Below are 18,793 nucleotides of genomic sequence, written 5' to 3'. Positions count from 1 at the left end.
CCCTTGAGGACAAGGTTTAGTGGTGAACATGGTGGTGGTGCTGAGTTGACATTTGGACTTGATAATCTTAAAGGTCCTTTCAAACCTTAATGATTCTATGATTATAGTAATACACTAAACAATCCTTTAAAAGAAATATTGCCTAGATAATTATTATTGTTTGTGTGACAATTATGAGCATTGTGTCTTTGAATTATGATATTAATCAAAGTCATTTTCATGGTCAGCATTGAAATAGTTGTTGCTGAAATACTTCTAATTCACTCAGTCATTAATAGATTAAAAGTAGTTTATCTTTGTAGTGTGACCACAGAATTATGTAGTAGAGTCTTGCACAGCAACTCTTTGGATAATAATATCTACAAATGTGTTCTTAAATATTTTTCACTTACGAAATAAAAGGCATAATCCATCTAACAAACAGTACAAAAATATTCTTCAATGTGAGCAGAAAAAATGTTTAAATCCTTTCAAAACCACTGAACATGAAAATATTTGCTAAGAGCAAATTATTTTTTTAAATGAAAAACCTAATATATGGCTTGTGTAATGAGTATCCTTATTTTAAAACTGGGATTATTTGCAGATAAATTAATTAGGATATGAATTAGAAGTGAAAGCTGTATTTTAAAACAATAAATAAGTTAAAATCTACCAGTTCATGAACTAAATATTTAGACAGCTCCCACGGCAAACAGAATACACTACTTTCCATAATATTTAAGCTACATATGACTAGTTGGCATTTCAGAAGCATACCTAAGACAAAAACTATTCTCTCAGGATAAAGACTATGTTTTATTAATTAAAATAACTGTAAAATTTCTAAAATTCATTGTCCTGAAACTGAGGCTTGTGAAAGACATTAAGGAATTCAGGCCCGAATATTAAAGTAGGATGGTTCACCACGTTAGCTTCCATGAATTTTACTTAAAAGATATTTATTCATATTGGCACATTTCCAAGCAATCCACTGGGCCTCAAAGCAATGCAATTGGCCTCAGTAATTCTGTAATAAGTGCTAAACAAACATTTTAATCCAAATAATTTCTAAATAACACACAAAGTTATTTGTGTTATTACAAGAATAAGTAAATACTGACAGAAATTATCTAGAAACACAAAAAAAAAGTGGTAAGTGGAAAGCAATTTCTGCAGAAGTTTATTTTTGTTACATGTTTTCTATTATTTGTAGGACTGTATCTATATGAAAATGAATCAGAGAAAGTTAAAAATATCATGTTCATGCACTGATGAAAAAGATCCTTATAATTAATTATCAGAAATGAGAATCCGTTATCAATTCAAAAAGTTGTGGTTTCGCAGATTTTTGTGCAGGCAATTAAATGTAATTTTACTTAAAATGTAATTTCAAAACCAGTTGAGAGCCTCACTGGGCCACAGTTAGTTGCAAGACTTCAATGGTTTTGACATGGAGAATGGTATTTGAAAAGTAACAGTCTCGCCTTTCGAGACAGGTAGCGCTTTAAGCTAAACAGACATCTTGTCTGGCTCTCTCTCCAATAATGTAGGACATCTTTTCCCTGAAGGCATTTTTGCAATTCATTAATCATCCTAACTGGAAAATTTCAAAGTTAAAGCTTTATGTTTATGCAAAGTTTATGCAGATTTAGGTACAGATATTGCTTTCAACTACTTAGAATTATATCTATCTGGAGTAGATTCTAGTGACTTCCAAGACAGAGGGGGCCTGACCCAAAGAGAACAGAAGTCATTGCAGTTTCTTATTGACCTCACATCCTAAAAATCATGGATAATAAATATTTCTTGTTCTGAAAACAAAATCTGATTTAAAATGTCACAGTCTATAAGCACTGACTGTATTTTACATAAATCAAAGTAAGTAGACTTACTAAAAGTTTCTTGTTTATTTTAAATACTGACATAGAATTCTGGTGTTTCTTTAGCTTCTAAAGAATCTCCGAGATAACAATAATAACAATAATTTATCACAGTTAAATTATACTTCAGTATACGTAATCACATAAATGAAAGAAAAGTGCTTATGGCAGAACTTCCATTTTACAAGCAGGAAAATAACTGAAATACATAGGGGCCATCAAAGTGGCTAGTATGAAAGGGTGATACATATGCTCATGTTTCCATAATGTAAAATCAAATTTAATAATTCCCTTTTAAATTTATAAATCAAACTGATTTGTCTGGGGCTTTTGTGGGTTGGTTGGGTTTTTTTTTTTTGGTGCCTACACATTAAAATAATACTAAAAATCTACCTAACAAGCAGAATTTAAATCAGTCAAATACCTCTTACAAGAAAATTGTTTCTCAATTTTAAAGACCTCTTTTACTGAATATTTCCAATGGTCACTGAGAAGATACAGATTCTTGGCCCTGTCTCAAAATTAGTTCTGTAGAGAGAACAAATTTTGATATGGGTCAGCAGAACTTGCACAGCTCAAATTCAAGCAAATATCCTCGAATTTACCTGCTTCTGAGAGCTCCTAAGAAATCATGGATTTAAGGCAGAATTTATGCAATAAAAAATTCTTAAGAGTTTTATGATGCTTGCAACTTCAGAACAAACTTCTAGGTTTCATGCAGCCAGGGCTCACTGGAATCTGACATAATACAGAATACAATTTAAAACCGAAATCTATAAACCATCAAAAGAAAAAAAGAGTACTAACATTCATGCTCTGATTTCTACCACTAGATCCAAAAATAAGGGTTTTACTTTTGTTGGCCATTAAATTAAAAATTAAAAAAAAAACTAAAAAACCTCAGTGTGACTAGAGAGTGAAAGAAACACTGAATATGAACAACAGCCCGTAACTGTGAAACCAAAGAAACAGATTCTGGATCAGATATATTGTTGAGAAAATAGGTATTATTTAGGCATTATATTGAGAAAACAGGCATATTGATACTAGACTTTCAATTACATTAAGACTGCCCAGATGGGATATTAAAGATTTTTTTGCCTGACCTGTATTCATTCCTGTTCCAAATGCATGTTACCTGAAAATACAAAATAATGAGAAAAAATTCGTTAATTATAATATTTAGCTAGTTAGAACCTCTACATATTTCCCTAAAAGGACCTAAACATGGCCTTTAATGTTGGTATAATAAAGAGGGTGAGAAGAGCTGCTGTGGCTTTGAACTTATTTCTATTGTAGAGAAAATTTACATTTCAATTAATTCGTACTAGTGCTGTAATCTACTCACAGCTTTTAAAACCATTGAGACATTCTTCCTTTTACATTTTGTATTGAAATACCTTGATTAACTCAAAATTGCACAACTACTTTACAGAAAAGTCTTCACATTAGTACTGCATAAATAAAAGGCTAGCAAAATCAATATAGCATCAATGACAGAATATGTGTTTTTTATTTATACTTCAAAGAAGATATTTTAATAAATTAAATGCATGTCAGAATTTGTAAAAAGCCTCTGCATCAACATGATTGTATTTCTCCTTCTCTTCCTTCCTTTCTGCCTCCAAATGTATGCTTCTATCTATTTCCTGATTGACAAATTCTTTTCATTATAATGTTAATGTATTACACTGGAGTTGATAGCATATGCATGGAGGAGAAAGATAGGTGATATATCTTGGTACCTTTTCCTGTGAAATTACATTAGCCTTCTGGGATACTGGATAGGATGAAGCTGCAGTTTTGAAGATCATTACACTGCTTATAACTCTTTGTATTTATCTTCAGTGCTGCTAAAACTTTACAGAAAATCTAATTTCTCTGAAGCTGCATTAATGTCAAACCACCACTTTTTGTATGCCAGACTTCATTCCAACTGGCAGGTAATGCACAGAAGGATCTAATGTCAATCACAGCAAATTATATAAAAGCTAGAGGTTTGGCTTATTTGGCAAAGAATTCAACCAGTCCTCTACTTCTAAATTACTATGGGATCTTTGCCCTTCTATTCCGTTTGTGTTTTATTAAGCAGAAAGATGAAGTGTTGAGCAATGCAGTCAAGATTGTGCTTAATCTTTCCTCATTTTCTTACCTCCTGGGAGGTCTTTTATGACTGATATAGGTAACTTTTTCAACCTCAGAAATTCACTTTAGAGAATATGTACAGGGCATGCCTAAAGGAGGAAAAAAAATCATGTAACAGCTAGTATTCTGGTCAAAACAAAGCAGAAAATAGAACCTCTCTCTCCAGTCACACATCACTTTTTAAAACTGAAACAAAACCCCACAGTAGCAGCAACAGTGAATGAAAACTCTTTTCATTGATCCATGCCAGTGACTGACTACTATGTCAATAATAAGCTTAAAACTTCAATTATAAACATAAAAAATGTACATTTCTTTTTATAGAAAAGTAACAAAGCCTGACCATTACTTTTAGAATGGCTTCCATTTTTTTCACTGGGTTAACTAGAAATAATATGAAATTTCATAATAATTTTACTGATGATAGCAAACAAATGCAGATCTTAAGATTCTCTTCTGATCAGAGTAATACTCAAGTGATGACTTATATCCTGTGCCAAAGGGATTCCAGCTTTCAATCAAAACAAGAGGCTTTTAGCATTACTAGGTGTCTTCAACAGAAAGAACAATGCTAAGTGGAACAAAATAAAAATCATAGAATGGTTTGGGCTGGAAGGGACCTTTAACCATCACCTAGTCCACCAGGCCCTACCACAGACTGGGACATTCTTCACTAGACCAGGTTGCACAAAGTCCCATTCAACCTGACTTTGAACACCTCCAGGGACAGGGCACCCACCACTTCTCTGGACAACCTGTTCCAGTGACTCAACACTATTACTGTAAAATATGTCTTCCTTAAGTTTAATCTAAATCAACCCTCTTGTAGTTCAAGACCATTATCCCTTGTCTTACCACTATAGGGTCTCCATCTTTCTTATAAGAATCCTTTAGTATTGAAAAGCTGAAATTACATCTTTCTGGAACCTTCTCTTCTCCAGCATGAAGAACTCCAACTCTCTTAATTTCTCCTCATAGAAGAGAAGTTTATCCTTCTGAACTGTTAATTATTTTTGACCTGAGTTTTACCCATCTTAAGATGGCTATCTTTTATCTATTAAATGACGATAATATGGGCTAATGGTGTTGAACTGATCTGGTTTTCCCCATAAGGACACTTTCACCATAGAGTTTTAGCTTCTCTTATTAATGCTTGATACTATCTTCCTTGGAGCAAGAGATATCTTTAACTTGACCCATTGCATTAACATGTACATGTAAGCTATTCTAGAGTAACCTTACAGTAAAAGAAAGACAATCAAGTCATTAAAGAGGAGGTGGAGTTCCTCTATAGTAGATATGTGAAGCAGTTCAGATGAAGCATGTATATATGGCACTTAATTATGGGACATGATTAACAGTGGACGGTTGGAGCCTACGACCTTAGGTGTCATTTCTACCCTAAAGGATTCTATGGTTCTAGAATTTCCTGTTTCCCTTTGCTGAATTCAAGTTTTCAGATGCTCACAGAGCTAAGTCAAGGGACTATAGATACAGAATACAAGTGAGGAAAATCTGACTTGGTATAAGGAAAAAATATGACATGAGAATGGTGAAATACTGGAGAATTAAAAAATTTGGATCCTTATAAACATTTGAAACTTGATGGGGCTAGACCTACAGAGTCAGATCTAACTGGACCTGCTATGAGCAAAGGGTTGGACAAGAGGACCTCCCTCCCACTCTGAGCAAGTCTGTGATTCAATGTGCAATGCAAATTACAGGAAAAGCTAATACAAGCATTAGCTGCCAACATTTCTCACAGGCCTGAATACATATCAAAGCAAAACTTCAAAACAAAGATCAAGGAATATAGAATATTAAGTAGTTCTGTGACTGTTTCTTTTCAAGTGTCGGGTTAATTTATTTCAAGTCAAATGGCTCATCTATGACTGATATGTGCATGTCATGTCACCTATTTCAAGGACTTAAAAAACTCAAGTCTCTTCATTAGCCTACTTTTAAAATGGAACTTTTCAAATTAATATGTAAAATACACACACAAAAAACATCATACTGAAAACTTATAAATTCAATTCCTTGGAAGAATTGGTTACTCTAGTTACCACAGAGGCAGTTAAAAACCATTTCTGTACAGCAGCTAGTATTGAATTTTTTGTTTCTATATTTTCTTTTACTTCTTAATTTCAGCAGAAGAAACAAACCAAAGTACTTTAGTAAATATACAAATAAAAGCTTTTGGGACATGAGACACTAACACTGCTATATTTCCACAAACAAAACAAAGGAAATTTGAATTAGACTATGGGATCTAATGTACAGGAATGCTCAGAGCTTCTACCTGGAACTAAAGCCAAGGGAGCTGTGCTTGAACATACTGAAAATACATACTGATAATTGTTTCTAAATATTCCCTGTTCCAGAAGGAATATTTATCTTTATTTGATACTTCAGACTTAAAATCCCACCACTCATACTTTGTCACTTACTGCAAGAGTAAGGATGGAAATGGCAATCTTACCTTTCATGGTACTATAAATATAAACTAAAGATTGTGAAGTTTTGGGTACCATAAATATAACTTTTATTAAAAAAGGGTAAGACAAAAGAAGAATTCTATATTTTGAGCACAACACAATACTTATAAATTAATGAGGAATGTACAGAGTAATCAAAAGAAAAAAGAAATTAGCACTTACTCGCTGAACTTTGTCCATCCGAGAAAGCGATTTTCAAAAAAATAAAAAACTGAACAAGTCTCCATGGAAATACTGTATACATACTAAACATAAACATAAGGGGGAAAGGTGCGATAAAAGTGATATACAGCTAGAATTATTTCCAATATTTCCTAACTCTGAAATCATTAATATTTTGTTATCAAGGTGGTTAAAAGGGTCCTTTTATACTATTCCATTTCACTAATACCATTTACCATTGGTAGACAAATATCTTCCATAACATGATACTTCAGCACCATCTATTTTGCTTAACTTATAGCAATGATTCTCTACTACCTGAGATTGTTTCTGTTGTGAGAACACCAAAATAATTAACATGCGGACAGTAGGCAGAACTTACATTAATATTGCTTCTCATTTTCTTACAATTGCTGACTAATATTATCCTTCTGCTTTTCAATCTTCACAGTTTGAATTAATACTAATTAAAAACTGGCACAGGCTGTATTCACAAATATTTAAGGACTCAGATCAAAGCCTTGAATTCTCACAGATGAAAAATTCAGTAACTCTCTGCAATATCTTCTAAAATTTGCAAGCAGTAGACAGCATTCTTTACTCCTTCCAATATTTTTTTCTAATAACTTATTTGAGGAATAATCTAGACATGGGTCAACTAAGCATTTAGAAATACATTTAAATTCTGATTTCTTCAAAATATGGCTTTGCTTTCTAAATGAACTGGTTAAAACTTTTAGATTATCAAAAATATTTATATTTTCTATAAAATTACTTTAGAGTCAAAGTAAATTATTTTTATAAAGTCTATAGTCTGTTTTCAATTCTAAACTACTTAAAAAATTATTAAACATACCATGTGTTAGAATACAAACTGTTTATACAAAAATATATAACCTTCAAGAATGCTTTAAGAATTATGCTTCTAACAAATATTTATGACAAACAATAACTATTAAAATAAAATCTCTATCATGGACAATTTCATTAGTGAAAAAAATATAATTCTTATAAAGCAGACTGCAAGCCTGTCACGTGTATTAAAAAAAAAAAAAGTAGAAAAACCAGGAATTTGAGCAAAAGGCAGCTGTAAGGCTCAAAAGCATCTCTAGAGAGGACACAAGAAAGTAAAAAAATATCACACAGGAAATATCTGCCAAAATAAATAAGAAGCAGAAAAGGAAACAAAGATACTTTTTGAAATTCTTTTAATTTAATCTGCAGAAATACTGCAATATCACAGCTGTAATTATGGTGCTAGTGAATAGTACTAAAAAAAGACTAAATTAAGGTTATTTGAGTGCCTTAATAATAATGCCTTCATCTAAATATATTCAAATGTCACATTTAATCATAACAGTTAATTTCACTTAATAGTCTGCTTGACATCTAAAACCTCTTTATCCTATTTTACTAATACCATATCAACCTATCTTTCATTTTCATACAGTTAACATTTTTGATATATACAAAACCACAAATATTCACTCACAGATATAAGCTTCAGATTAGTGGTAATTACCCAAACACCAATGGTTATTTTAGATAATCCAAATTATTTTCAGAGGTTTTATTTTTCAAATTTTAATTCACTTTTTCAAACTCTAAGCAAAAGGATCCAATTTTTTAAAATGTGCCAATGTACTTTTACCACTCAAATCGTGATTCAAAAGCACTGGGGTCAAGGGTGTGGGAAGAAAGAGAAAAAAGGTGTAGAGAGGAGGGAAATACAGACCTTGATGAGAAAATAAATGGCCTACATGTGTACTGGCAGTTACAAACTTCAAGCAAGGGGTAGGCAATCCCAGTAAAGTTTGGGTAAAATTCTCTTGCAGTTCATGCAATACTGTATGCAAATAAATATCGCTTAAATAATTGAATAAATAATTCAACATAGTAAATAAGAGCCAAAGTGCCATGAGAGACTGGCTAGAAAACAGTGCCTCTGCACTGACATTTCAGGGATTGTCAAGAACAAAACAGAAGTTCATGCATGATAACTAGTTACATGTACAATGATACAATAAGCCATCTGAATACTAATACATGATCCCACTCTAGGAATATTAGACAGGGAGTATACAGGTAAAACATTTGTACAAAGAATACATTTAGAAGTTAGATATTTTTTTGAAAGTCATACATATGAACAATCATTTTTTGTTTCCATTAAGGTTCCAAAAAGATAATCTTTTTGCCCAGAGTTGTATGCGAAATAAAAAACACAATGCAAGGTAAAGATTTTAGAATTTCACCTTATTCAAATTTATAGACACTCTCATCCCTGGTGTGCTTTCTTTTAAAAGATCTAAAGCATTTCGTAAGTTGACTAAATTAGTCCTAAAATATCATTTGTTTTACTGAAAGCACACAGAATTCTACGAAAACAAAAGACAATTAGTTAATTTATTAGCCACTGAATGAAATCTGTTATTTATGTAAATCTTGCAGAATAATATTTAGTATGCATTCCCTGAAGAAAGAGGAGATCACAGAGCTTCAAAACTAAAAGAAAACCTCGTGAAAGAAATGATGAAATAGCTGGACTCCAATTCCCACACAGGATAAATCAGGTACAATTTTCTATTCATGACAGCTTATTTTTAGATCAAATATAAAAACCTTAAAATTAGTTCTACTCTTAAAGAAATAGAATAGTTTACACTATATTGCTACAATTCCTATTTGCTAACATAAAAAATACCACCTTTATCTATTTTATCCACTGAAGCATAGCAATATTTCTTAGTCGCACATGAAACAGGTTCCATTTTTATTATAATGGGAATTACCATTCCTGAGTAAATCAATTCATAAAAAATTGACACAAAATAAACGCAGCATTATAATTTTTTTCTTGTTTGAGAAAAGAGCTTCACATTAATTTTTAAGATTTCCTGGCCAAAAAAAATTTGCTAAATAATATTTATTATAATATAATAATAATAAAAATATTTTAATATAATAATAATAATATAATTAATATAATTGTATCTCTGCAATTTTGTAATGTTTTATTACTGTATGTGTTGAAAAGAATAAGATGTAAATTCAGCTAATTTTCAGCACTGCTCAAATCTTCTGACTCCATGTTCATACATGGGACTTACAGAGGAACACTGAAATAATCCACTGATATCTACTTCTGGAGAATATTGTTTAAGATTGAAACAAGCTCATAGAGATGTTCAAACAACAATTTTCTTATTTTGTTGAACTGGTAGTCCCATTTCCAGATATGATTTTTTGCAAATGATGTCTAGTCTTATTAATTCATCATTCCCTCTATTTAATTACCATGCATCATTTGAACTGAACTATAATAAAGACAAGATTCTACCCTGTGTGATGAACCCTTTCAGGTTTTACCGACTGTCCTAGCAAAGCCCATCTGGAAGATCACAGGGCTTCTTTATAAAAACTGAAGAGGAACAGCTCTCATGCACTGCAATCAAAGGGAAAGTTACAGCTTTTGTCACTAGTTGTTTCTGATCCAGCAAAGTGCAGAAAAGTCAGAATGGTAGCCTTAAAAGCAATAAATTGCAATTATCTAAATCAGTGTTACCACTTTTGCGGAGCATCCCTCTGTGATGGTCTCTAACCTACTCCTCCCAGGAGCTGAAAGCCATAAACGAACAATAGGTAACTGCAGGTTGTGAAGGAGGTTTGAGTAGAATATTGTGATGTTTGGATAGACAGGCAGAGTGCCTCTGCCTGATGCAAGCCCATGAAACACGCCTTCATAGGAAGCAAATAGAAGATATTTTACAAAAGCAATTTATAAAAATAGGTAAGATCACCTATTATGGAATTTGAATTACTTTTCTGCTAAGTAGGCTAGATTAACATTATTTTTCAGAGGCTATCTTACAAATTATGTGCAACTTTTTTCTTCCATTATTATTCTGAAGAATCCTACCAATCCTCATTTGACACAGTGCATTTTTGTTCTCAGTTTCAAGAACTTGTGTGGGAGTATTCCCAATTTACTGGTTAGGTTTTACAGTGGAAACTTACAAATAGTGCTAAACATCTACCTGTCTTTGTTTGGACACCTTGGTACTTCAGTGGCAAAAGTAAAAGGGCTCTCTCTCAGCTGCTGTTGGTCACAGTGAATAGTTTATCAGGGAGAAGTGCTGATTAAACCAAAAAGTAATTTTTAAAGCAGAAATTCTGTAAAAATAATCCATTCAAAACATTCAGCCCTCTGAAGGAGTAGGAGAATATACCTTTCAATTCAACTAAGGATATACTTCGGCTCTCATACTCATCTTTTTAATGAATTTTAATTGTTAATATTTAAATGATAGCAAATGAGAAGACAATACATTACTTCTGTAAGGTTGCTTCTTTAGGTCTTTCCTCCCATGATGTTCTGGCTGTATTTTTGCTCCTAAATTATAGCCAGAACACCTGTAATCCCCTAGCCCCTACAATAAACCTCATCAGGAAAAAAAAACAAAATACAAAAACCAAGAACAAAACCAAAACCAACCAATGAAAAAAAACCGAAAACCACTACCATTTGGAGGTGAGAGTGCTTACAACATTCCTTTTACGTTCATTAAATTCATGCTTAGAATACACAGAAGTTTCCTTTATACTGAGACATACATACAGCCAGGGATTCTGAAAAGAGGTCCCTCTCTGACTTTTCCACATTAAAATCTTTCTACCTGTCTATGAAGGCAAGAGAGGTACAGAAAAGGGGCAAATATGGTGATACAGACACTATGGCAGATACAATGCAACTTAACTTTTTAACACTGGAACGAATTTTTATTTTATGACCTATTAATGGACCAAAACATTCAAAAGTAGGAAAACACCCTTCTCAAAAATAATAAAGTGTTCAGACAGTTTATTCTGTATAAAATATACAATCATTTTATTGACTAATGTAAGTCAAGTCAAATGTTTTACTACTGTATTCTCATACACTTTCAAATTATTTAACAAAAACAGAACTTGAAAATTTTTGTGACAGGCAGCATTTCAAGTGCATCTTTAATAAAGGTAGCTATTTTTATTTCAATCTAGAAAATAACTTGTATACAGGTACAATACAGTTTCCGTGTAAATCCTTACTCACATTCATTATTTCCTAATGAAAAAGCTTTCCCTACCTCCCTCTCCTTTGACACATGAATAGAACATTTTATCCTTAATTGAAAACTGTAGTCAGAAAAGAAATCAAACTGACTTAATAACAGGAACTTCTCCTAAAGAATCATTATAAACTAAATTGAAAGTGCATTTTTCTTAAATATGAAATATGCTATTGTTATTCCATGTGAGCTGTTCCTCAAATGGGTTTAAGAAAAAGAAATAAAATGCAGCTTGAGTGTGGTTTTTTGCAGAAGTCTGGACTCACAGATATCAGATCTAAGGCATACATTTGAGATCTATTATTGTTATAACTTTTATTTTCTTCATTAAATCAAGAATACAAGCACGATAGAAAACAGTACTAAATGGGGTTCCTCTATTCTCTGAAAGTGTATTTTCACTGAGGGGAAACTAATAGCAACTATTTTAATGAATTAATATGTATTGATTTTAAGGTATTTTACACAAGCACCATGCAAAAACCCCTTAATTTCCCACAGATATAAAAATTATACTCCCTGTTCATTTCACAATTCATAAAACAAGCTGAAATGGAAACAATACAATTTGCAATATTTAGGAAAAGAAAATACCTGAGGATGAGCTATGCATCTAAAATATTATGCAACAATAATCTGTTGTCACAAAATATTGTAAACTTGCAGTACTTCCTACTACCACAGCACTTAAATCCAAACCAAAATATTTCAGTGTCATATTTTATTACATTCAGTTCTTGACTAAATGCTACATAAAGCCAAGAAAGTATCCTGAGATATTATAAATAAAAATCCGTCTCTAAAGAGAAATCTATCTTCTTCCTATGCATAATTGTTTATAGTTATATAACTGTTTTGATATTATATTTTATTTGGTATACCCCAGTATAATGAGTGTTGTTTTATCTCCTGTGCCCAGCACTACATGCATCTAAATGTGTCTTCTCACTCTCTGAGGCTCACATATCCTGCACCAAAATGCTTACTGAAATGCTAAGGATTTGTATTCTACCATAGAAAAAAGAAAATTTTAGAGTTGTTGAAAGCATTTGCAGAAGAGCAATGTTTGAAAAGCATTTTTTTAAGGCCATCATATTATCACTGGTATTTTTGAAGACTCACTGGAGATAAAACAGGGCCTTGGACTTCATTTGTATGAAACGGACATATAATTTCATAATTTTCAAGAGTTGAAATAAAACAAAACAGACAATTTTAGAAACAAATAACAAGAGAATTGTAGCAGTTATTTAAAAGTTTTCCTTCTCTGAAATAAAACTGCCATCAGACACTGTTTTCCTCATCCCTTTTAGACTTTGGATTCTGAGCCAGGCTTGCCTTGTGCTCTCTCTTCACATCCCCAAAAGAAAAGGTGTATTTCTTAAGAAATCACTGTCTGAATGGAAAAGGAATATCAGGCTGAAAAAAAAGCAGCTGAATTATAGAAGCCACCTGCCAAAACTATTGGATGATGACATCTTTGTCTGAACTGACAAAGAATCTTTCTACAGAAAAATAGCATTTTTGATAAAAACACAATTTTAGTCACTGTCCTCAAACAAAAGACAAAGTTACAGTATACCTTTTGTATCAAGGTGATTATGCACATTAATAGAATTATTATTTTTGCAATTTAGACTTGATTTCCGTTGCATAATTACTTAAAACAATTTAGAGTTGAAGTCTGCACACACAACTAGACTGAGCCTTATAATGTTAAGGTATTGATGTTTACTCTACCCTAATCTTCAAAATGAAGATCCTGTACTTCACATTGCACCAATAATCAAGTGTCTTCACCAGTCTCTTCTTTCTGTAAGTCTTTTCTGGCTGCTTCTGAAGCTATTACCCCACAGCTTTTAAGTATGAAATCCATAATTTTACAACTATAAAAATTAATTTTCTAAGCTATGAATATATGTATATAGCCTTGTGAATTTACACGGAAATTTCCAATTTCACATGATCCTATATATGGAAATTATATGCCCTAAAAATTGCAGCAAAGAAAGAAAACTGACACTGAGTTTAGTACAACACCTCTTTGTCTTCAAGCATTCTGTCTAATGTGATTTTCTTAGAACAATTACTTATCTCTTCAATGTCTTTTTTTGTCCTGTTGTTTTCAGCAGTGTTCAGTATCAACTTCTCCATAAAACTACACTTATTATGTGTTGCTAATGAAATCATCAGCAAACAAATTGAGTTACAGAGAAATTAATATAAATGGAAAATTAGGTATCTGCATTAATTGTTTTGTTATTTTTCAATTCCTTTATTTAGGCCACTGCAAGTAAAGAGGGACTTATCTTATTACCAAGAACCTCTAAAGAACTTAATGTCTGAATAAAAAAAAATACATTATATATTTTAAAGTGTTTTCTCAAGAAAATGTTCCAGCTTTCAGTCAGCTTTTATTTATAAAATAATTTTCATGTAATTTACAAATACCATTACTGCTAACTAAGAGAGATCAAAATACTTTTATTTATTTTCTCTATGGGTTTTACATCTAAATGGCAGATAATTTTGTCTCAGATTCTTTCATTATTACTGTAAAAAGTGTTTACGTCCATTATTAGGTCACAAAATCCAATGATTTCTCCTGTCATAATCACAAAATTCAGTACTACCAATGTTACCCTTCAAAAAGCAATAAATAAAGGAGAGATAACCAGGCTGGCATAAAAAAAAAAAAAAGCAAGCACTTTGGCACTAGTACTCTTTACCAACTGATTAACAAAACCTTTATTTGCAAAAATACTCTTGCATAAACTCTGGACTCTTGAACTCTTGTTTTTCAGATAATATGAAGGCCGAAGGTTAACATTTATTTTAAACTGTGAGACTGACTGAATTTAACTCTGGGCATAACATATAGTAAAAAGTTAATGTTCAATATAAAAGAAACAAATCACTGCATCTTGCCATGCAGGAGTAATTGTCAGCAAAACCCATGACCTCTTAATATGAAAACATCTGCAAGATTTATTTTTTGGGTTTCATCCAAAAGCCAGAGCAGTGCAATAAGAACTGAATTGGGAATCAATTCACCTTCTACAGTGAAAATAGACAAAATAGGAAAATATTATATGGCATTGTGTAGTAAATAATTTATGACTTATTGCCCTTAAAGAGTATGATAGAGGAAGGAAGGGTGTCTGAAAGAGATGCACAGGATTTAAATATCCTTTCTACTAGACATTAGTGTCAGCAACAATAAAAGGCTCACCTTCTTGAGAAAAGGAGGTTGAGGGGGGAAAACCAACACATTATCTTTTATGGTTCTTCTTCCAGCTAGAGCAGCATCTTCTATTGACTATCTTTCAAACATTTGATCATTTAAAAAACTCCGTAAACCACACTCAAAATTTTTAATGTAAAACAGACTTCACACAGTGACAAACCTTATATATACTGCATATATTGGAAAACATTACAATTTCAATGCAAAATTATCAAAGAAAGGACTCTGCAAGAGTCGATAGAGTAAGTTATGAATAGTGCTTATTAACTACAGAAGGCTTGCATTTCATAAATATTTTAAATAAACTTTGTATTAGCAAATGAGACCAGCACACAACCTATCATCATTGCTCATTTACACTCAGTTGTAGAAGGCCTAACTTGTAGATCAAAGATGAAATAAGAAGCTGCTGTTGAAGCCCAAATTGTCACAATTACACACAGAAGTGTATGAAAGCAACTGAGAATATAGGTGCAATGTCACCTTCTAAGGCTCTCTGAAAGAGATCAAGTGTTGTCACAATCTGAATTTTGAGGAAGAGTGACCCAGCAGCCAGAGATCAAAAGACTTTTATATGGTCAAGAGTCATACTTGCAATTACTAACTAAAAGAGCAATTTTCATACCGTTCTTCCTAATGGGGAATATCACTGAGACAATCTTACATCTCTTTTTCAACAGTATTTCTGCTTTCTTATATATTTCTATGACATCTGACATACAGGTTCTTAACAGAATGTTAGGGTTTTTTTACTGAAATACACAATGCCAAGAAAATGCAAAAGAGAGCAATGAGGAATCGTTCATCCCACAGTCTTATGTCCATACATTATCTTGTAAACATTTGTGATTTATTCCTTATCTTTAGACTATTGACCATTTTTGTACAATGGATTGTGTCATTAAATAATCAGTGTGAATTCAAGTAGCCACTAAATGAGAATATTTAATTAACTATGATTTTTTGATTTGCAAAGCACAACAGACTCTAGATGAGAACAGGCTAAGCAATGCATATTGTTAAGGAAACTTTCCTGTCTGACCATCCAGGAGCCACTCTGGGAGTCACACTCCCAACATCTGAAACTTCACTGCTGTGGCTGAAGCCCCTCTACAGCTTCACTGGGGCAGCTCCAGTGAAGCAAGGGGGCTCCACTTGACCCCCTACGTACTCCACAATCAGTCTCAGACATTTCCCTTAACAGTTTGGAACACACCTGAAAAATGCCTTTTCTTTTCTGAAAGCAGGAAGTCTGAAAATAAGGTAGTAAGGAAGTAGTCATGCAGCAGTGAAGATGTAGAAAGAAAATGGATTTCTGCAACAGAAAAAAGTTAGGGAGACATAAAACACAAGAGGCATGGATATCCTTCTCTCTAATGTTTGTTATAGACTTTTGTGAAATAAAACACCCAAATATATTAAAAAAAACACAAAACAAAACACAAAAAAACAAACAAAAACACAAAGAAAACCCCCAATAAAATCCTAAATATTTTGAGTGCGGAAGAAGTACTGCCCATGACTGAGGGATATTCCATTTTAAGCTTTATCACTGCTCTTTCGTAACAACTGTTCGTCCCAACCCTTCAAAAAACAGCTTCCTGTCATTCTTTCCAGCTTGTCATGCTCAGTCACAGCTGGAGAATAAAAAATAAAAAAAAAACCCAAACTGAAAATACCCCAAGAAATCACTTAGAAATCTTTTTATTTTAATAGAAGCATGAATGTAATTTTTATGCCCTCCACAGAGCTCTCCTACATAAAGACAGAGAAGCTGTGTTTTCACCCATAAAAGTATAATGTTAAGAACCGAAGAACATTATTTCTTATATATGTTATTCACTGTGGGTTTTGAATCTCAAGAGAAATTTAAGTGCAGCAATCCCTAAAGACTCAGACATTTCTGAAGAATGAACTCATAACATATTTCTGAGCATTAAGTCACAGTGCTTCATTTTCTTATGCACTACCCTTCCACAAGACAAAAATACATCTGTGGAAGATCAGATTTCTTATACGTATATATTGTTGCTATTGCTTATCATGACATGAGCTTCTTTGACTGAAGATTAGCCCATGCAAGCTTGAATGACTAAGTACGGTGCAGTGCCACAGATTTTTTTTCTCACCTTATAAATCATGCCTTTTCTGATAATTAGACTAGCCTACCTTGTTTAAAAAGCTTTCAAAACAGTGACACCTATCTACTTTGCTGGCTAGACTCCAGTCAATCACATTTTTCTATTTGCAAACTTCTACGTATATTTAAATGTTCTTCTGCTTATACCAGTTACAACTTTATTCAATCACTTTCCTGGTTCTCAGTTCTGTGATTGTGTCAAAAATCAGACATCAAATTGTCACACTTTTCAGTACTAAACCAAGATAAATTCACAATAATTATCTGGAAACAGACAACTCTAGTTGTTCCTAATCGTTTTGTGTAATCCATTCCTCTCCAGAACATCCAGAGTGAACTTTCCTTATATTTCATCACTCAAGTGTAGTTATATGCACAGTTACCTACATTTCAACAATTCTGAGGGAAAAAAATACTAATATTGGATTGTATAGTACAGTTTCCCCACATTTAAATTAATACTGAATAGTTCTGCTTCAGTAACATGACATAGTCATAGAATCATTTAGGCTGGAAAAGATCCAGTCTTTCAAACTACTCGTAACAAGATTATACATTGTCAGCCTGAATTTGAAGAAAAAAATGACATATAAAACTACATGTTCTTGGGAATAAAGGTATAGCTTGTATTATAGAGAATCCAATTTCTTCATTTAGTACAAATTGATTATACGTAAATTTAGGTGCCTTATACCAAGTAATTTGTTCTGTCCACTTTAACAAAAAGTTCTTGATAACATATTTTCCTGGTTATTGTTAACACACATCAGGAGGAAAGGGTTAAAACTGGAATACTGGGGAGGGGAAAAACCTGGGTTTAGAATTCTTTTTGCTCAAGACAACCTTGCAGCTGGGGTAGTGCTAAGAATATTCAGTCTGGGAAAATTCACTGTTTCTGTCTATCTTGAGAAGTCACGTAACAGAATGCTGTAAAAGACCTAAAACGCATTCTTCACAGGCTGGGGAGGGGTGGGGTGGTGTGGAATAAGAAGCTTGGAGATCACAAAACACAGCTTTGTGTTGAACTTTGCCTGTGCCAGACCTTTTTGATATGTGAGCCAGGAAACAGCCTGAGCACTTTTTGCCCCTGATAAGATGACATAAGCTTAGCAGTGTATGTGTCCCTGTTTTGCCACCAAAATAATGGAATAAAACTTTTCTTCACACTTCAGCTGTGGATCATAGGCATCGTGGTGTTACCTGCATATATTCAGTTCACAGAATACATCACAATCAAAACCAAAAATGTATCAACCCAGAATTTACAAAATTTTATTTTATTTATAAAATATTAAAAGATTAGATTGTGAAAATCTATCACAGTACATTAAGCAAGCAGATTCTCTGCAAAATCTTATAAAAATTTAAATAAAAGTCACAAATACAGCTTTTGATGTTTTTTATAAACCCTGTAAACCAGTCTGTTATCCCCTTTTCTGTGCCATCCTGCCTTGTAACAGCTGTGTTCTACCTCCTGACCTTATCCTTATCTCAAATTCACATCTCCTCTTACTTTTCTACAGACTATAACAGAACTTCCCAGAAATGCAGACTAAATGGTTATAAGGATAGAATTATGATCCCACCTATTCACTACACTCATTTTATCACTTGACAATTTGTTTTGCTTA

The sequence above is a fragment of the Lichenostomus cassidix genome, chromosome 4 (genome assembly GCF_008360975.1).
Source record: "Lichenostomus cassidix isolate B80296 chromosome 4, HeHo_3.0, whole genome shotgun sequence".
In the NCBI taxonomy this organism is placed as follows: domain Eukaryota; kingdom Metazoa; phylum Chordata; class Aves; order Passeriformes; family Meliphagidae; genus Lichenostomus; species Lichenostomus cassidix.
The sequence above is the reverse complement of the archived record's forward strand: the minus strand, read 5'-3'. Positions refer to the sequence as shown.